The 21,657-nt window shown below is 47.1% G+C and overlaps 1 long non-coding RNA gene across 1 annotated transcript in view; it reads right to left on the bottom strand.

The window, feature by feature from the left end:
• Positions 1–16,664: 16,664 nt before the first annotated feature.
• The window catches only part of LOC142075607 (uncharacterized), a 60,429-nt gene continuing 55,436 nt past the window's right edge, over positions 16,665–21,657 (bottom strand). The window contains exon 3 of the long non-coding RNA XR_012670938.1: positions 16,665–20,227. This is a non-coding gene — a long non-coding RNA (uncharacterized LOC142075607). The remainder of the gene's footprint in view (positions 20,228–21,657) is intronic.

Raw genomic sequence — 21,657 nt, 5'->3', positions numbered from 1 at the left:
ATGGGCTTTACAGCAAAGTCAGAGAAGGGCAGTGAGGGTGGATGGAGCTGGGAGGGCCATTTTCTCACCCGTAAAAGCACGTGTGCCTCTTCCCCTTCCTGGGGCTGGGAGGAAGCAATTTGGAAGGGTATCCTGATGACTCCTTGCTCAATGTTGCCTGAGTTATTGCTGGGGAAAATGGGGAAACGGAGGTGGGTGGCTCCCTGCATCATCCCTCTACGTCAGTGGTGCAACTGAAAGCAAGTAGTCAGCATAGCCCATTTTCCCTCGTGGTGCTGCTCAGGTGAGCCTCTGCTGTGGCCCATGGTGTGGATTTTGCTGCTGGGCTCTCATGCCAGAGGAGAGAATATGAAGAAGCAGAAATAAGTGGCAGAGCTGGCACAGTCCCCCTCTGCGGCTGGTGCTGCCGGCTCCACTCTCCCCTCAGGACTCCCAAGGCAGGATTGTTTAATTAGTTTTCCATTTCTCCAAGAAGCTACTGCCACAGGAGTCTCTTTGCCACCCAGAGGTACGGTGCAGCACCAGCTCCCCACAGCCTGGGCAGCGCCAACCCTTTGAGATGCCTTAGGGGTCCCGCTTGTCCCGGTCCCCCTTGGGGCCGGCGGTGTGGAGCAGCCTGTGGGAGGTGTGGGCGACACTTGGGAGATGAGCTGTTGCCTAAAAATTTTGCTAAATCTGGGCTGCAGACAGAGGCAGCTGCCTTGTACTCATGCAGGGGGCAGGATCCTGGGGCTAAATGTTGGGAGCAACATGTACCCCTGTTTCAGAGGGTACCCTTTCCTTATTCTGTGCCCACAGCTACCCTATTGCTACCTCTGATCATCTGGGGATGTGAAACAGGGACCTCTGCAGCCTTCGTAGCTGCCAGCAGTGCTGCACTGCCTGGGGCTCCATTTGTGGTGCAGCATGCTCCCAAAAGCAGCTGCCCATTCTCTGGGGGTCTCGACAAATGGGCGATCTCCTAGTGAGGGGAGTAAGTCCCTTTGTTAGCCACCCTCATCAAAGTGCTCTTGACTTTTTCATACTGCCCTGGTTGCGGCTGGGATAGAGTTAAATTTCTTCCTAGTAGGTGGTGTAGTGCTGTGGTTTGGATTTAGTGTGAGAATAATGTTGGTAACACACTGATGTTTTAGTTGTTGCTAAGTAGTGTTTACTCTGGTCAAGGACTTTTCAGCTTCTCATGCCCTGCCAGCCAGGACAGGTGACCCAAACTGGCCAGCGGGGTATTCCATTCCATACGATGTCATGCTCAGTATAAGCTGGGGGAGTTGGGCAGGGGGCAGCGACCACTGCTCGGGGACTGGCTGGGCATCGGTCAGCAGGTGGTGAGCAATTGCATTGTGCATCACTCTTTTTGTATATTCTTTTATCATTATTATTATTATTATTTTCCCTTCTTTTTCTGTTCTGTTAAACTGTCTTTATCTCAACCCATGAATTTTACTTTTTTCCCCCCATTCTTTCCACCATCCCACTGGGTGGGGGGGAGTGAGCGAACGGCTGTGTGGTGTTTAGCTGCATGCCGGGTTACACCACAACACATGCTCTTGGAGGTCTCTCCTGTGAGGCTGGGCGGGGGAAACAAGTGACCTTTCCTCACAGCAAATGCCGTCATGACATTGTACAGCCTTTGCTACAACTGGTTCATTTCAGAGAAATCACAGCAGTGCTAGATATTCAGTTGGCACACACTGAATACCACAAAAGTCTGTTTTGCTTTTTCTCGTTTTTCAAAAAGGAAGCAGGTGATACCATTTCCAGACAATGGGGCTTTCCGAAGCATACTGAAGAGCGTAAGGTTTGTGGCAATAATGCAAGACCTGGCAGTCCTGCCATTTAGGGGAAGCACATGAACAATATTCTACATCCTCTGCCCAGCTGTTTTGTTGTATACACATTATTCATCTCCTCCTTGTAGTCCGGATAGAAAATAGCAATGCTCAGCAGAGTTCATCCAACCCACTGCTAGATAGCACAGCTGTTTTGTTTGAGCCCAGTTCTTCTAAAGCTCTGTGTGTCTCCAGAGAAGTGCCAAGAGCCCTTAATCCCCATGGCTGGGGAGAAGGTTCACACCTCTCTGGAGCTGCTGATCAGCTTGCAGGATTTCTCAGACATTATAGACTTGCATTTTGGAGCATGAAAACTGTTTGCAGATGCCAGAAGAAATAGGACATTATCAGCACTAAGAGAGACGGCACCTGACCACAACCTGGAGGTCAGGTATAGCTGTGTGAAGCAAATGTCTTGTAGGTGTGGTTTCCCAGGATGTCTATTGGGCTGGCACCTGCAGGGCAACCCCAGGAACCTGCTGATTACCAGGAGAGAGTTAAAGCCCAGCAAACTCATGAGCATGTCAGCTGCACTTGCTGGCTGAGTACTGCCCTGGTAGCAATGTTGTGGTACAGCTCTTCTGTCAGTGAGCAAGTGGGTTGCTGGCCCATCACTGACGTTGCCTTCTGAACACTAGCAAAGGGGGCTAGGAACACAATAATAAGTTTTCTAACCCTCGTGACAGTCAGCCAGGGGGCCAAATCTGCTCACTATCAGAGCTTTCTACAGGCTTCTTACTGTCACGGAGCTGCTTTCCTGTTTTAGCTGCACAGAAATGCAAAACTGCTAAGCTTAGATCTGAGGCTCCAGTATAAAGTAAAATAACTCTTTAAGCAGCGAGCCTGGCTGATGTAAACTGATGCAAGTCCATGGCTGGTCATCTCTGTTGCCTGCTGGATTTCTGTTTCTCTGGCAGCACTGATTGATTGATTTCACCTTGCTGAATAGAGTACAAAGGAGAAGAAAAGGCAAAGAGAGAAAAGCTGCCTGAGAAAGGAAGCAGCCTGCATGTCTATATCTTTAGTGCCATTTGTCTTGAAACCCTCCTCTGCCTCGTCCTACTGCAGTTTCACAGTGTGGTGGGGCATAAATGCAGCTTTGTGCAAGGGATGAAAGTAGGAAGTATGTGAGATATAGAGGCATGGATGCTACCTACAGCATGATTCCTCAAGCTGAGATAATCTTACAAGGAAATTGTTTCAAAGAAATATTTCTACTAATGCACAAAAAAAGCACAAAAAGCTGCAGAATCCTGGAATTTCCACATGAAACCAGATCTGTCAAAAACCTTTGGACTGCAGCCCAAAAGGAAACTCTTGCATACCAAAGAGTGTCTATGACCTGGGACAAGCCTATGGAACAACACTTAACAATTCCATGTGGTAGAGGGGCATTTAATAAAAAAACTTCCTGAGAAAAGCCATGGGTTGACCCAAAATATCTCTGGCGGTGGATGCGCAGTTTCAGCGCATGGATTTTGTTCAGCATTTACTGTCGGGAAAACCTGGGCACACTGCAGGCAGATCTTGGGACGTCTTGCTCCCATCTCTCCTGGATTGTAAATAGCCACACTGTTGACAGTCTGAGCTGCCCGATCAGCCGTGTGGACACTGGCCCTTTATTTTGTGCTGCAAATGGTGACGGAGGGTTGTTTTCTCTTGACATCCTGCCACAGACAAGATCACTTCAGGCAGGCAGAAGCCAGGCTGCATCAAACAGCCTAGTTTTGGTTTGCAGGAAGGCCTCTGCAGCACCGGATGGGCTCTATGGGGACAGGCAGGCAGCCTGCCCTTTACTGCATTGGCACATCTTTGCAAACCACTCAGATATATTCCTTCCACACGTTATGGTTTGCTTGTATGCGATGGCTATGGAAAAATTTGTAGGCGGTGCAATTTTCTAATGGTTTAACCATCATAACGTTGGTGCCTCGAGGTGGCTTACTATAAAAATGGAGAATTAGTATTTTTATCTGCGTGTCGAAGCACAGTTGGGGTTTTGCTGGTTTGTAAGAGAGGAAATACCTTAGCGTCCTTGTGGGTTTTCTTCCCAAGATTTCTTCCTGTGAAGAAATGATCACGCCTAAAATTCACTGCGGTGAGTAATTTAACAAACGGTTTCACTTAAAAAGAGAAACAAAAGCATACTTATTTTGGAGAGGAGTTGGTAAAGTTGCCCTTTTCCAGAAGTCTTGAAATTCCCTATTTCCCTCACCTCACTCCAAAGGTCCAAGTAAAGGCAAAGCACTTAGGATAACTTTCTGGCCCTGAAGAGTTTGAAAAAGCATAGCTGGAAAGATCTAATTAGATGTAATCAGAATTTTGACTTAATGAAGTGGAGAAAATTGCAGCTCCAGAAACACAATGAGAGATCTGCTGGCCAGCGTCTGAGGATGACCGATACGAGGGGTAGGAGGGATGTGCAGAGGGTGAATCTCGCAGGGTGGGCAAAGCCGGTGGGAGGGAGCACCAGCACGGGAAGCGCTTCCCGCAGTGCAGCCCTGCACCGTGCTTCCCCGAGGAGGAGGGAGAATCGGGCTGCAACCCTCAAACCCAGGACGCAAAGACCTTTGAGCCCTTTCACTACCGACTTCCAGACCTCCTGCCTTGGCGTCATCATGCTTTCCGGTAAATGCTGAAAAAAAATACATGTTTTTTTTTCTGGATGAGGCTTTCTAAGCACGGGTGGGGCCGGGTGGCCAGGATGGCTGGAAGTGACTCTGCTCAGTGGGGGTCAGGGTCCTGGCTCTGCCCCATGGGACTGGGGGCACCATGCACGGATGCAGTGGTGTACTGCAGCAGGTACTGACCCTCCTGCGGGGCTGCCAGCTTTGAAAGCAGCCTCGGCTCATCGCCTGGCTCATATGGAGGTCCAGGGTGTGTCACACTGTGTGTTGTCACATGTTGTCACATGGAGGTGGCATGTGCTCGAGGAAGGTAACTAGGACATGTGCATTTGTCTCCCTGAATTGCCTCTTCATATTTTGGATCTAACGGGAGCTTATGCTGTGGTTTCACAGTTTTGGTTGAATAAAAATACCTGGGTCTGGGCGAATTACAGATCATGTGGTGTTTGGTAATTACAAACAGCATGAGCTGGTTGTCCTCTGGCCTGGCCTTCAGAGGTTGGTCCTTGCATGTGTCCAGCGTGGTCTCAGGGTTACTGATTCATCTGCAGAGAGGTGCTAGAAGTGCTCAGAAATGCAACGGGACTTCAGAGCACTCACCGCTGCCATCTGTTACTGAATATCTCCAAGGATGGTGACTCTATCACCTCAACCTGTGCCAGTGCTCAGTCACTCTCACAGTGAAAAAGTGTTTCCTGATGTGCAGGCTGGACCTCCTGTGTTTCAGCCTGTGCTCATTGCCTCTTGTCCTGTCACTGGACACCACTGGAAAGAGCAGGGCTCCATCCTCTTTGCACCCCAGTCGTGAACGGGTGATTTAGATTACTTAAAGAATCACCATCAAAGCTATTGGCAAAAGTGGTTTTAATATGATGTTGTAAAAGTGCGACTTAACAAAGTTCGATGGCAAGGTTGGCTCTATTACTGTATGGCACAATCATTTAAACAACGATTCAAAACTACCAAGGCACAATTTAAAGTTACCAAGACAAAATGAAAGTTACCAAGGCACAAATCAAAGTTACCATACTCAAGGTTATGCACGATATCAGTAGCTTACCAAAGATCTGCTATTGATAAAATGTCTCTCTGCCTCGAGGAGCAACCCTGAGAGGCGTCCCAGCTCGAGGGGAGATGACCGCCATGCAACCACACTGCCTAGCAGGCAGAGCTCAAAGCAGGCTCTCTTAGGCTGTCATATTTATGGGATAAAGTGGTTGGCTCATAGTCAAATTACATGCCATGGGAAAGGTATGCATGAGACTCCTTCTACCCACAACTTTCTTTCTTCCTTGATAGGGGAGTCTTGGAGAAGCCACCTGCTATTCATGTGTTAATCGCGTGATCGGTGTTCCAAGCTCATATGCACCAATGCTCATTGTGTTGCTCTACTCCTTTGTGAGTTTTTAGAGAACAGAATGAAACTAGACGATTTCTTGGCCCGGCTATGGCTCAGGCCTTTACCTCCTTTGGAGCCTGTACTTGTTCGGTTAAGGGGTTGAGAGCATCCGTCACAAGCCCCGGGTTGTGTGCAGGTATTTGTACACCTTGATGAGATCCCCCCTGAGCCTGCTCTCCTCCAGGATGAACAGTCCCAGTTCTCTCAGCCCTTCCTTATAGATGAGATGGTCCAGGCCCTTCATTATCTTGCTGGACCCTCTCCAGCATGTCCATGTCTCTCTTGTACTGGGAGCCCAGAAAGGAAAGGTAACTGCCAAAAGCATGAACCAACCAAGACAGCAGCTGTGACCTTTTCTTCTTTCAGTCCAGTGAAGGGGATTCAGCAACGTGATTTTTTGGTTTTGATTTTAACCTGCCTTTCCTGAATTCAGTTAAACCTTGCATGCTTGGAGAGTTTCACTCTCAGTGCACTTTCACCATCCCATTTGCCAGTAAATTTCAGGTTGTGGTTTCTGTGCTGCTCTACACTGAGCTGGTGGTTCTCAGTCTGCTAGGCCAGCAGGAAATAAATCAGTGGAAGAAACGTATTGCTGAAGACTTTCACTTGCTGGACATAGGTCCCTGCCTCTGTCAGAAAATCTGGAAGCTTTGGAAATGAAAAACAAGTTGAAAACCACCACTGTAATGTAGCTACTATAATTCCAAATCAAGTGCCAGACCCAAGCGTCAGCACTCAAGTCTTGTGTTCAGAGGCATAATGGTGCTCCTTGGTGAAGGGGCTCATCAAAATGCAAAACAAAGAAACACTTTTGCTTAGTGAGGCAGTCCTGGTGTGAGGAACTTCATCCTGGGCAGAGCACTATGGGGGGCACCAGCAGTGACCCACAGCTGGGACAAGGGCTGTGCTTTGGTCTTTCTTCCATAGCGATGGGAATAAGACTGAAGAAGAGATATAAACGCGTGGTGTGTTTGGTTGCCTGACATCCTGAAACACATCTGAAATGCAGAAGTTTTTTGGGCTGGAGGAAGTAAAATGTGCAGCTGAGACAAACATTATTTTTACAACTAGCTGACGCAGCTGCGTTGGCACAGCTGCCAGCCTGGCTGCAGATATAAGCCACTCGTGAGCGTTATCATAGCTAGTCTAACTTGAGACACACCTGCACAGGTGCAGCCAATTTTGTATTTAAAGGGATTGGTTTCAATTCACTTTATCGCAACCAGTTATTGCCTTTGAAGTGTCACCCGTCCTCCAGAACAGGGCTGACAGGAGCAGCAAGGCTGGCTGTCACTATGGCAGCTGACCTACCTTACTGAGATGCACACTAAACACCCTCCTGTCGAAAGCTAAATCCCACGCTTGCAGGCTTGTCCTGGTCTGCTCAAGCTAGCTCTAATGTACTTGAGAGTGGTTAAGAAGCTGAATGCTCTGAATTCAGTGTAAATCAAGATTTCAGTTCATTTTGATTTTGTGGGTTTAAGGAAGCTTTATGTCTGTTTCACAATATCAGTTCGGGAGTTTTGCGCTGATTTAATTACATGATTTTTAAATCACACTTTTTTTTAATCTGCAGTGACCTCGAGTAAAAGAAGGGCTTAGATCTTCTGTGATGACAAGCCAAAGAGCAAACCGAAAATGCCATGTCTGATATCTGGAAACGTGGAACACACAGGGCTGTAGACAACGCAATCTCCTTGGGAAAAAAAAACCCCTCAGGAAAATCTATCTTTTGCAGTTGACGCCTCAATTTGCAACTCTGTCGCTGGGCGTAGTATCTAACACGTGCCTCACAAAATTCACGTGTGGTAGCTAATTTGCTAATTTTATGACCACAGATGTCATTTGGTTCATTTCAGGAAAGTGCTTGCCCTCAGTGTCTCGCATTTTGCTTTTAAATGGTCAGGAATGTATATACAGGCTGCCGTAACAATGGTTTAAATGACTGCCCTTTGTCTGATTCAAGAATGACTGTTTTGTCTAAGTGGAATTTACACATTTTCATTATGTTCCTTTAGAATACGTCACATTTGTGCTGGATTAGCTTTCACAAAAAAAAAAAAAAAAAGAGGGGCTGGCAATGAAGCCATCTTGGGCTGCATACAGCCCTGCATTTTGCTTGTCTAAATCCACTCGCTGGAGGATGATGGGCTGCCTTGTCTGCTCTGGAGTGGCAATGCTCCAGTGCCATTTACACCAAGGTAATTAATGACAGCTGTTTTAGACTTTAGATTTAGAACAACATCATTTGGCACTTGATGGGTCACATTAAACACTTTGAAAAATAATCTTCAGTTCTTAGACCTTCACCAGCACAGAGAGGCATACATACTTATGTATATGTATATATATACTATGTGTATGCCCACATATATGTGCATTTTAGTTCAGTGAGCATAGTAATTCCCTGAATTCCTCCTCTCAGCTAAGGATCTGATCTAGAGGGTTTACCTGAGTCTTGGCTAGAGAAAGGCAAGAGCATTCCACCTTCTCTTTTGTTCAGTTTGTGTGGTGCGAGGTAGCTCACAGGATGGGAAAAAGAACACTTCCTCATAAGAGCGTAAAAGGAGGTCTGATTTTCCTTTTATTTACCTCAGCTCTCTGACGCTTTCACAGTGTTAGGTTTAGCCCTGCTGTACACAACACCAATGATGCTAGTGTCCAGCCCACTGATACTCTGGATTACTGCGTCGTGTTCCTGTAGAGTTTATGGCTCAGTAGTGTTCTGTTTTCCTTTATTTTTTTCTATAGGTTAGAGTTTCAAGATGATTTATCCTGTAGTTGCAAGAAAACATGTGACAGCTGGGTGTGATACTACTCAGGGGGAATTAACACCGGAGAGTAAGCTGAAGGTCATTGCAAAGTGGATCTAAAAGGGGAAAGTGGAGGGAAGTGGAGGGGGAAAAAGGGAAAAAATTTTGAAACAGATGGACTGGGATGGAAGGTAAAGGTGGAGCAACCAGAAGCTGTGATCTGGTGGTCAGTGTAGCTGAACTTCATTGGCTGAGTAGCCAGGGAATTTGAGGAGGCTGTGTTTTGGTACAAGACAAAGAACTTACCCTAGAGATAACTTTGCTCCAGGTGCATTGGCTTGGTGACCTTAAGACTCAAACTGGGTGTTGTACTCATTATGTGCTTGGGACAGGAGAGATGACAGAAATGTCATATCATGTTTGCACAGGCTGCAGCTTTCCTTATTACCTGGTTAGACTGCGCAACTATTCGGATTCATGCACTTGCAGTTTAATGAAACCTTATCTTCAGCTTTAAGATCATGTGCCCTGATGTGATTGAGCAACGAGCAGTTGCCCTCAAGTAATTTTTATTCCCAGAGCTGCCTGCTCTAACCTTTGACATAATCCAGGCAGTGACTGTCACCAGAGCCTTTTGCAGCATGGTGGGTGCTCATATCACTGCAGGCTTTTCTTCTGTGCTGGCAGGGACTTTTGTCTCCCCTGTGCTGTGGTCTCTCTGGCGTTCCTGTGCTCCCTAGTTGTCTGCTGCTTTTACTATGGAGCCCTCCAAAATACCACCTGCAGATGCTTATGTTTGCCTGCTGCTCCTCTGAGGACCCAGCTCCAGGACAGAGAGCTTGGTGACCTTAAGACTCTGACTGGGTGTTGTACTCGTTATGATAGAAATCTTCTATCTTCTGTCGAAGCATTTTTATTTCAACAAGACACTTTCAGTGTAAGTCAGTCAGTTCTTTTTTTCCTGTAAGTGATGATAACGTGGTCACACATCGCTGCCATGTGTGCAGCTCCTTTCCGTACAGCTGACAAAGGTTAATGTTGTTCACATGAAGTTGCAAGGTTTATGCCTTATCTGCCCCGTCTGCTATTTAGGTGTTGCTGCAGTTCAGAGGAGAATCACATTTTTTTTCCAGCTGGCAATCAATGGAAAGTTTAGGTCTAATTTCCACCAAGTAATCTTGGTCTTTCCGTAACAAGTCACCGCCTGAGTCATGGACTTTTGAACCCTCATCACAGTCCTGTACTGATGTTTCTGCAATGGCTGATGAGTTACTGTAAATTAACGGAAATCTAGGCATGCTGGCTGGGCTTACTGGGGAAATTAAGCCCCTGGTTTTCTGGGCAGGGCATCCTTTGGCACCTCGTGGTGGGTGCAGGAGGTAAGCGTGTGCCGAAGCAGAAGCAGGAACAGCGGAGACAGGCACAGAGTGAGCTTCAGGGCTACATCCATGGTTGGAGAGCAGTCCCCCAGAGAGATGGGATGATGGTGGAGCTGCTCTACCAGTTTTAACAGCACATGCAAAGGAGGTGGGACTCCCAGGGATGAAGCCATGGGCATTGGCTTTGCAAGTTACCTTACCCCACCTCTGTTTCTTCCAGGAGCTTCTGCCCGGGGCATAGTGCCGTCTTTGAGAGACTAAACTGGCTGCATAAGACTAACCTTGCTGTCACAGCGCTGACCACATCCTCCTCTCCATGGGGTTGGGTGTAAGCAGCAGAGGAGAGCTAGCCACATACAAGCAGGAGTGAGCACAGTCCTGCGTGGGGACTGGTGATGGACACGCAGCTGTCGGTGCGTGCTTCAGGATCTTTCCTCACGTGGCTGTGGGCTTTGCTGTCATTACTGAAGCAATTAACCAACCCTGCCATCATATCCTTGTAAACGTCCCATTTAGCACCTGCCCTTCTGCGTTTTGGGGCTTGCCAGCTCCTCTGGTCACGACGAAAGACCAACACCTGATGTGTGACCTTTAACAACTGTGCTCTGCAGCCTTTTTTCAGGCAGTGTTAGCTATGGGTACATTTCCTGTTCTCCATTTACAGTGAGCTGGGATAGCCATTATCTTCCCCACACCTTGCCAGCTGCCAGCATTTGCCTCCTGCAAGACCACTTTCTGCTGCTCCCACTGCCCACCTGCGCAGAGGCTGCCAGGAGCACGGAAGAGCAAGGTGATGCTTCCATGAAGATGCTTCCATGGCCACAGGAAGGATCCTCAGCCCCTGCAGAAACAGGCACCTGCATTTATTATTTACCTAAGACTGGCCTTGGAAATGAAACGGTCCCAGCAGCTCAGGTGGCATAGCATTTCTTTGGGCGTTTCTCTCTCCCAGCAGGCAGGGATTACAGTCTGCACACAGAGGGACAGAAGTGTCTGGTTACAGCCAACAATTAGAGCATGCCAGAAGCAATGCAGGTGTGATAAATATTGCATGAACTTGTTTGCTCTTTGCCCATGACCCTCTGCGGTCTCAGGAGGGAGGGCTTTTTAGTCGAGGGCAAAATGCAAAGCAAAATGCAAAGCGAAAATAATCCCTATGCATCTGAAGCAAATAAGGGTCATGAATCCAAACTCCATAAAGCTGAAGAAATGTCTTCTGAGGTGATGTGAGACTAAAATAGCTAATATTTATTTTAGCATTCATTTAGAATGAATTATTGATTGAAATTCTAAGAGACCATTAACAGCCTGAATAAGGCAGAATTTTACCTTACCTGTTGTGACATCAAACAAGCACAAAGTGAAATTATTGTCATATCAGACCAACACCATCCTCTGAGCATTTCCAACACCTGGGAAAACATACCCCCTTCTTTGGAACAACAGGAGTCTTGGTCCAAAACCACCTTTTGCTCAGATAGCATTTTTTGCATAACTCTTCTTCCACCTCTCAACCCCTAACCAGACCTGACCGAGGCAGTCCCTGAGATAAACTTGACCCATCCACTGGCTCTTTTTACAAAATCTCAAATACTATATGGGAGCCATTGTGAAAATGCAGCCGAGTCTGCAGCTGTGGTAGCTCTGGACAAGGGCACGTGGACCAGACGTAGAAGGGCAAAAGAGACTCAGACTACTGCAGTGGCTGTTTATGATGTAAGACTGTCTCGTCAGGCTACTCTGGACCTTTGGGATCTTCTATGGATTTTGTTTCAGACTCTTCTTCCCTATGCAATAATCCCTGTTTTTTCTAGCATGCCCCATGACCTTAGAGAATCTCTAGTTGGGTAGACCTTACTGTATTAGCAGCAGGCATAACCTTGTGTTACTCTGGAGAAATAGTTCTTTTCTCCTCTGCCTGTCTAGCCCCTGATGCCTGTTGCTTTATTTCTCTCACTTTCAGACAAATGAAGCATACTTCATTCTGCTTCTCTTCCACTATTACATTTCCATGCTATCTTTTTAATCATCTGATGCGTTTTGGAGGCAGGGTACATCTGTTACTTCAAGGCTGTATCACAGGTGGCACACTTTATAGCATTTGGTTCTTAATTTAATGGTATTTTCCTTACCAAAGTAATACTATTATTAATAAGAACAGCCATGCTAGGAGCATGGATAGCATGAACCTGGACCCTGCACAAGTCATCAACAACTGATCAAGCCCTCTTGCTGTTTCTGAGATTGAGCACAAGAATGAAAGAAGTTAAAAGTGCCAACATTTGTGTGAAATCGCTGAGCACAAGCCAAGCTGCTGTGAATGTCAGAGAACACACTCTGCTTGTGATAAGAACAACATTGTGTAATGTCCTTTTATTACAGGCCAACCTAATAACAGATTATCTCTTACTTCCATCAGCTAAATGCATGCACACAGGCTGCTACTGCACGGCAGCGTGATCCCATCTGGCCTTCAGTCTAAGCAACCACTCTCTAGAGAGAGAGAGCAGCTTTCCCAGAAGCTCTACCTGATTTTGCTTGGACTTAGAGTAGGAAGTATCAAACATACTGTGCTCTCCTGGCAATAGTGGCATTACTTACAAGCAGCTTAATGGGCTTTGAAATTAGGAGTATTCATAGTACAACATTTAAATCGGTTTCAGATCAGCTTCTGTCTTACTCTGCCTAGCAGGCAGGAGAACCTCTAAACAGAGTATTTTACAGTATTAATTCTCTGCTCTTTGATTTCTTAAGTTTGCGTTAATGGCCTGACATCTCACCATGCCAGGATGCATGTGTGTCTGGGAGAAGATCTCAACCTGCTGAAATCTGGAGAAAAATGTCTCACTTTTATTTTAAAGACTGCCCTCTTGCACAGCCAGATATCTCCACGAATGGAGGAAGACCACTCACCCCAAACCACCTCTGAGCTAACGATCAAGGATCAGCCTTCTCCACTGGAAACAGCGTCACCGTGTTTAGGATGAGAAGTTTATATCCACTGATATAAGAAACATAAGCACTTGCCCAGGGAAGTAAGGTGCTGGTTATTTATTTAGTCTTTGGAGCAATCTGACTCCCTTTTTCCTTTCCTCTCTGAGAAAACTCCAGAGGCGAGTGAAGACAAAGTAAGTTATTCTTTTTATTATATTTTTTAATCGGGGAGTTACTGCATTTGTCAGTCCACCTTGTTCCTGACACAGTGAAAGCTGTGAATTAATCTTGGAGCCTATAACCTGATTTATGTGTCTATTTCCACCATTTTGACAGCAGAAGGAGATGGCAAACTGGGCATGTATGTGATGAATATCCACAGAAAAAATGTATGTACTGACAAAATGGCTTCAGGTATCCTTAATGCAAATGAGAATTGGGCTCACAGCATCCAGGAGTTATTCACAGCTCATGATACCTGTCAGCAGCAATGATGATAAATCTCAGCAATTCAGAAGCTCATCAGTTCTTCCTGTTCTCACGTGGGGTACCTGTTTGCACAAGGAGCTTCTTGGAACTGAAGAAAAGGGACCACTGAGTAAATACATATGAGTTTTTCCTACTGTTTTCTTTTTCAGCATACAGAAGCAATCTGAGGATTTCTGAAGTGCAGGCTTTTCTTTCTTTTTTTTTTTTTTTTTTTTTTTTTTTAATGCACCAAAACCTTTCCTTCTAAATAGTAAGGCAGCAGAAATAAACAGTAGAAATAAAACAGGAGGGAAAATAGATCCCTGGATCTGGGTCTTTGTAGCCAAAGAACCCACTTCAGCTTAGCTGCTAGAGCACCTGCCTGCAGCTCAGTGGAAGAGGAGCACCCCCAGGCTGGTGGCACTCAGGGAAGGGGTGCAGTACCCCATGCTCCGGCTTCTGTGGCAGAGGAGGAAGATGGGTGGCAGCAATGGGCTTGGGTGACCACATCCACAGAGGTGGAAAGAAGAGGCTTGTCTCCACCACCACCCCAGCCTTGGTTCCTCAAGGTCTCACACCATGCGTGCACTTGAAAGGTCAAGTGCGCCAAAAAGCAAGGAAAGGCAAAATATGCCCTTCCATCCCTGGTCAGGACCCCCTCCACCCCAGCCCTTGGGGTCATCCATGGTGAGCAGAGCAGGGCAGAAAGGACATGCAGGCAGTATGGGAAAACATGGTACCAAGACCTTGGCACCCCATGTAAAATGATTACTGCAGGAGCCTGAAAAGGATGACATCTGGAACGACCTTCCCTGTTCCCTGCCTTTCAGGGGAGGCATGCAGGCTGTTTCCATCTCCATGGTGCCTGGCACAGCGGGGTCCCCTGTGGCACCGCAGGACACTCACGAACCCGCCTGGCACCTCAGCACTCGCTGGCACAGGAGGCAACACTTGGGCTGGTGGTCTGGCCACCTGCTCCCCCATGGCTTCTCCCTGGTGCTCTCGGGAACCCCTGAGATCATCACCCGTGCTCGTCGTGGTCCAGGTGCCTTCGCACGGCGGGGCTGTGTCACGCAGACCTGTGCGTGAGCTCTCCCGGCCGGGCCTCTCCTGAATTCCCACCCCTTCATTGGCACGCTGCGCTGTGGCCTCCGGGACCGGCCTTCGGGGAGCACCGCGCTCCCGCCTCCTTGCAACCCTTTGCTCTGCATGTGATCACACGTCAGGGCCATCCCAGGGTGCCTAGGGAGTGTGGTGCAGAAGATGGGCAGTAAGGTGAAAAATAGGCGTTTGGGTTTTTTTTTTTTGGCTGGGCTGCCTCTCTGTAATTATCACTCCAACACGCCATGAAATAGGAAATCTGGCAAAACAGTGCTTTGCTCTTTATCTTTCCCACAACAATGGCTCTCAGCATCTTACCTGGCTGTGAGAAGACAATCTTTCTTTAATGCAGAAACAGATGGTGCCAAGTCCACATACAGGAACCTGTATGTGACAGTCAGCATACACCAGAGTGCTGAAAGCAGGAAATTCAGTATCACTTTAAGCAGGCAAATGTTTTAAAACAGTGTAAAAAGATGTACAAAGCCCATATTTCTGCTCTCTGGTCAACATCACTTAACTTCCCACGATGGATAATGAGTTTGCCTACAACTCATTACAACGATGCCTTTTTTTCCATTACTTTGGTAGTGCCCTTTATGCACATCAGTGTCCCCATTGCTTGAACGGATGCAACCCAGCAGATGTGCAATTACTTCTTGGCAGACTGCAGGAAAGCCCCACCTGGAAAAAGGACTTACCTGATTCAGACTAGTTGACTTAATGGAAATGGGAGTTGCTGCACTTTGACAATATGCCTTCCTCCTCACTTCATTTTTCTTCAGCATCAGCGTTTTGCATGTGCCTCTGGACACCTCTCTCACAAGAACAGATTATCAGTGACACAACCTCTGTACTGGCTTAACACATCCCTAGCACGGCTCAATGCCATGGCTCAATACCACAGAGGCGGGACGATGCAGCCTTGTCAGAAGCAATAAAGGTATTGCCACCCATTTTCAGTCCTTGGTGTGTCTGCAGTGCAAGAAATACTCTCTTTTTCTCCAAGCACTGGGTTACCAAAGAAAGACTGACAGCTTGAAGATCTCTCCAGGAACAGCCTCCAGAGATCTCCTGAGATAGCCACGATGTTGTGCACATTTCCAGGTGTGCCTGCTGTATCGGATGGATGGGGGAGGCTGGAGGTCAGCAGAGTCTCTTTTAGCACCAAGGAATCAGGACTGTTGCTGGCAGCACAGCTCATACCTCAGCATCATGCCACAGCCAACGGTAATGCTGAGGTCCCAGGTTGCCTTCGTTTCAACTCCTGTGGAAGATCACTAGTGCTCAGATGATTTCCTTTGGTTATTGGACTGCAGGAGGCTAAGCAGCAGGAAACAACCGCACCACGCTTTGAAGGCATAGGGCACTCGGCTGTACGATGCATCAGTGCTTTCCTCCCTGACCCTGGACGTCAGCAACCATCTTTACCGTGTCTGGGTTTTGGGCCCTGTGCAAGAACAGGCTTGCCCAGCTGACCTCCTTTCCACATGTGGGAAGCTCATGTCACTGCAGTGATGTGGAGGCGGAGAAGCAGGATGGTAAGGGAGAAAAGTAACAGGGTAGGGGGGGGGTTGGCTGATTGCAGGGGGGCAGCTGACTGCAGCGGAGGTGGGTGCGTGCTGGCTCTCGGCAGCCTCCGGTGCCCATCCCTGCAGCCCCTCCGCAGCAGGGGCTGAAGCCACAGCATGCCTGACCTGCGCTCCAGCGTTGCTGCTGGGGGGGACAACACCTACACATCCTTTCCCACCCACAACAACCATTTGAGAAGCAGTAAAAAGAGCAAGCTTCCCTGTGAGAACGTGATGCCTCGATGCCTGTCCATTGCCCCTGAATCTCCTGGGAGTCTCACCCACCCGTTTGCTTCGGGTCTGCTCACTGGAGGGCTCCCTGCCTCAGGCAAACCCTAAGCTCCGGCTTCGGTGCCGTGCCAGCACAGAAACCTCTTGCTTGCACAAGCGCAGCATCCTGGGCTTGTGGCTTGCAGCCAGTTCTTACAAGAAAGCATGGCAGACCCAGGTCTGGAGGCCTGTGCGGCAATGTCAGTAAAATCTCTTCGTTAAAAATGCTCCCTAAATCAATCCTGAAGGCCTCACCATGCTTTTGTTTAGTCCTTCCATCAGGCAAATATTTCTTAATATCTATTGGGAAACGTTGAAGTTCACATGGTGGATTTTTGCAGGTTTGGGGGCTTTTTTTGTTAGACTTTCCCTTTTGTGGGTTTATGTGCTGGAGGCTTAAGAGAAGTGTGGTGCAGGCGGAAAGTATCTGGAAGTGGTTTTAAGTAGCCAGGCAGGAATTTGCTTGCGTTGCAGCATTCCCAATGGCTCCAGAGATATCGCTATAGGTTGTCAGGGACTTCTCCCTGACCGTCCTGCTGTTTGTGTCCTGGGGCCAGGCAGGGCTGTGTGATTCAGCAGTGCAGTGGTTTTTCGGTGGGACGCCTTCACCACTGCAAGTTGGAGCAACCACGGAGCTGCTCCAGCTTGTGCTTTGAGCTGGTGTGGCCCTTGTCATCTGCAAAAGGATGATGGATGCAGAACGGTTATGGCAGGCTACCAGCTAAAGGCCTCGTGGTTCAAATCAGCCTAGAGGCAGCAGCTGAAATCACAGTAGCTCTGCTGAAGCAGGAAGATCTTATGTCAGAGGGAGGGAGAGAGAGAGGAAAAAAAGGCACATTGTAAGAAAAAGGGATAATTTTGCAGATGGAATAAGAAAGAGTAATTGCACTTGTCCAAGAAAGGGAGTTTTCCTGGCTGTCTCTGTCACACTATTTGCCCATCTTTTCTGTCACACTGGCTGAACAAATGTTGCTCTTTTGTCCCTTCCCTAAAGCAGGCTTAAGTGATTTTCCAGCAAAGCCACAAGCAGCAGTACGATGTGCTTACCTCGTGGGCCCTTCATCCTAAGCCACCTTCCCTGTTAGCAGGTGTTTTGAAGCAGTTTTCTATAGCAAAATGCACCACAGCGAAGGTGTCGCTTTCCAAGTAATCCTGAAGAATCAGCACCTTGGCAGGCAGATAGCATCATGTCAGAGCTGTGCAATAACCGCTGTGCTGGAATGGTGTCAGGTGAGCACCGGCATTTCATCACCTACATGGATATTACTGCCTCAGTAAGAAAACCCTTGGCCTGCCCCCTTACTACTGTGAAGTCCAGCCTTCAAACACATGCTCATCTGGTGATGGGGTTGGGAAGAGTCGGGGCTCGGGGCTCTTTCAGTCTCTGTAGATTACAGGAGATTGGTAAAACAGACCAGGCTCTGGCAATCCAGGTGGAGGTTCAGTCCTGGCTCCCATTAGTCAGCTCCCAGGCGTTGCCCTTCTTTCCCAAGAGAGGTACCAGGAGTTTTGGATGGGTGGGTAGGGCTTGCTCTGATACAGCACATCCTAGAAAAGGAGGTACACCACTCCCCGCACCCCTGTGCCTCCTCTCACACCACTGCTTCCTTGCTAGCACCAGGGCACCAAGGGTTTACCTGGTGGCCTCCACTTGTCTTCCTTCAAAAACTTTTGGAAACTTTTTTTAACCCCCAAAGTGTCTTTTGAACATATGGCAGAATCCTGCTGCCAGGCTCCTTGCTCAGCGTTGTGATATTAATGAACTAAAACCACACTCAGAGATAGGGACTTTGGCCAACAGGAACTTCAGTGTTGACTTTATGCATAAAGCAGTGCCAAGAACACGGTAAGTCTCAGCAGTTACCATTTAGAAAAATAAGTACTAGACCGTGCAACCTTGTGGTGGGAACACTTTGTGTTACAGTTTCTTCAAAACCAGGAACTTGAAATAGAACAGAAAGACAAATTTCTCCAGAGAAGTCAAGACCATATTTGATTCAGAGTGCTGGGGGGGCAAAAAAAGAAAAGAAAAAAAAAGAAAAGAAAAGAAAAGAAAAGAAAAGAAAAGAAAAAAGAAAAAAAGAAAAGAAAAGAAAAGAAAAGAAAAGAAAAGAAAAGAAAAGAAAAGAAAAGAAAAGAAAAGAAAAGAAAAGAAAAGAAAAGAAAAGAAAAGAAAAGAAAAGGAAAAGAAAAGAAAAGAAAAGAAAAGAAAAGAAAAGAAAAGAAAAGAAAAGAAAAGAAAAAAGAAGGAAAGGAAAGGAAAGGAATGGAAAGGAAAGGAAAGGAAAGGAAAGGAAAGGAAAGGAAAGGAAAGGAAAGGAAAGGAAAGGAAAGGAAAGGAAAGGAAAGGAAAGGAAAGGAAAGGAAAGGAAAGGAAAGGAAAGGAAAGGAAAGGAAAGGAAAGGAAAGGAAAGGAAAGGAAAGGAAAGGAAAGGAAAGGAAAGAAGAAAAGGAAAGAAAAGAAAAAAAGAGAAAAGAAAGAAAAGAAAGAAAAGAAAAGAAAGAAAAGAAAGAAAAGAAAAGAAAGAAAAGAAAGAAAAGAAAAGAAAGAAAAGAAAGAAAAGAAAAGAAAGAAAAGAAAGAAAAGAAAGAAAGAAAGAAAGGAAGGAAGGAAGGAAGAAAGAAAGAAACCAAGCAGGCCACTGTCTTGTTTTAGTGGAGATTTATTGAGCTGGAGGGACCCGTCCCAGCCTGCCTTCTGATCTTCCCACTTGTGATTGCTTCTTCTGTCAGTCCTTTGATTACTCGCTGAGGATATTTTCCACCTCTTGGTGCCTGCAGTGGCAGTGAGGGAGACTGGGAGAAGTTCCTCTGTCAGCAGTAGTTCAGATTTTGGTTGTTTTCACCTGGTTCCTGCAGGTTGAGAAAAATGGAAGGAGGGAGAGGCAGAGGAAGAAAAAAAGCTCAGTAATGTTTGTCATTCCTAAAAACCTATGAACTATAGCATTGTACACTCGTCCTTCTCTGATGTCAGTAGTTTGCTGAGTTTTCGATTCAGGGAGGGGGTGCTTGCTGACAGCTCGCTGCAAATATGGTTATTTAGAAAATTCTTATGGAGTGTGTTCAGAAAACAATTACTTGCAAAGCTTTTTTTTCCCCATTGCTCAATGAATTTTTTAAAATACACAAATGCCACGTACATAGGAGTTGTCAAAAGGATAGCTAAAGTTTAGGAGAACAATCAGGTCCTTTAATAAATAGCTTGGGGCTTGCCCTGTTAATCTTTCTCGGCATTTCACAGAAACACTAGCTTTTAGCTGCTTTTATAAGCACCAGGATTTTGCAGAGCTGCTTCCTGTACAAATGCAATAGACATGAGGATGTTTAAAACTTATCTTAAAGAAGCAGCTAAAATAAAAATGACTGCCCAGACGATCCAAAATAGTAAGGCTTCCTGACATGCCATGACAGCGTGCAGCACTTGCATGCCTGGCAATTTCACAGCGTAAGCTATGTTGAGCTTGAGACCCACTACAGTTGTCCTCACATGTTCACTGGTGCTGGCAAAGGTGGGCATGGGGCTCAATTGCCCCTCTTCCCCCTCTGCCTCCTGTAGCGTTTTTAGGAGTGGGCTGAAATATAATCAATTCACATCTATGAAATGCCCATATATATCAGAAGTTTTGTCAGAAAAGATATCAAAATGGGCATGAGGGTCTTCCACTGTCAAACAGTGTTTTCAGCAAGGATTTCAGTCAATGTGTGTTCAGAATTGTGGAAAAGAAACGCAAACCAGGAGCAGCTGATGCAGAGTGAGGGAGCGCCTTCCTGCCGGACCAGCTCTGCTGTTGGCTCGGGATAGCGTGCCTAAGATGCACGGGCAGATCTCCAGAGGGAAAGCTCCATCATGCACCGGTGTAGAAGTGCCCCAGGACAGTGTCTCAAGAGGATGAAACCTTTCACGGGGAGAGAGGAAAGATGAGCTTCACCAGCTGGGGCAAAGCCGCTTGACATGGAGAGCGCGACTGGTCCAGGGGGAGAATGTAGGTGCCCCCCAGGGAGCACAGCGAAACCATCAGCCCAGCTTGGTGGTGTCAGCAAAGGGTTGCATGAGGTTACTTGCACAAATGTGTATGCATGGCTCTGCAACCTGGTCTGCTGCACCTGGTCCACTGCTGATGCTGCCAGAAATCTGGGGACTTCATACTGCACACTGAGGAGCATACCCCAGATTTGCAATGCGTGCTGGGCACATCAGTAACATTTATTATTTCCAGGCACTGGCTTCCCAGGGTGCCTATCCTGTGTGCATCAGCTTTCCAAAGTGAAGTATGGGCCTTATCTGCCAGATTGCTGCTGAAAAATTGTTTCTAGCACTGTCCATCAGCCAGCTAGGTTGTTTTAGGGGTGCACCAAGCTGTCCATGCCTTTGCTGAAAAGCATCCAAAGACAGGGAGAAAAAATCAGGCATTAATAGTTGGTAATCAATTCTATTTGTATGAAATGCCAAATGTTATGAAATGAAACTATTTGACTTTCAAACACAGGAGGAGGCTTGCTTAAATCATTCTGACATGGTATGTAAACACTGCCCCGGGCAGCTTGAGGAAATTAGCTGTGTTCCTGTGCGTGGAGATCCCAAGAGGTCGAACCTCCACGGGGAGGTTATCAGGCAGCCTTTGCCAGCGCCGGACAGCAAGGTAGCAGTTTCACACATGCAGTTCACACATGTGGGCAATGCCACATCCCCACGAGGTTTCTGACACAACACAGTCTGCCAGTTAAGCATTTGAGCCTGAGGAAAAGAAGACCCCGAAAGGATAATATTTTGGGGTTTGGAGCTGGCAAGCAGCGAGTATCGGGTGAGCTGGGCAGGGTGCGCCCACTCTGCTCCGGCGGTGTGCGCCCGCCTGGTGCCCACCGCGGCCCCACCGCCTTCCTGCGCATTGCTTGGCAGGCACGAGCGAATGAGCAGGGATTTCTTGCGGTGGGGTCAAACAGCTCTGGTATCTCTACAGGGATTTTAAAGCACCCTGCTAGCTTACCCGTAGGAGAACAGACCATTTTCTGTGCCGATGCTGGTGGCCGTGCTGCATCGGTAATTTTTCTTCCTGGTTATTTATTTTTATTGCTGTGATTCACAAGCAGGTAGATGCTTAACTGTGAGTTGTGGGCATGACTCAAAGGAAACACAAACACTGACAAAAAGAGGGAGAGGCTTACAAGCTTAGCAAGTGTCTCATTTTCCATGGTTATTCGGTCAGGGGTTAACTTGCACCAGGTTTCTAATTTCACTAGAAAACTTTTGGGGTAGTGAATACCCAACCATTCTTTAAAGCTTACAAGTTTTATTGCAACCAGTCTAGGCAGCGCTAAATATTTAGAA

Source organism: Calonectris borealis, chromosome Z (assembly GCF_964195595.1).
Source record: "Calonectris borealis chromosome Z, bCalBor7.hap1.2, whole genome shotgun sequence".
Taxonomy (NCBI): domain Eukaryota; kingdom Metazoa; phylum Chordata; class Aves; order Procellariiformes; family Procellariidae; genus Calonectris; species Calonectris borealis.
The sequence above is the reverse complement of the archived record's forward strand: the minus strand, read 5'-3'. Positions and strand labels throughout refer to the sequence as shown.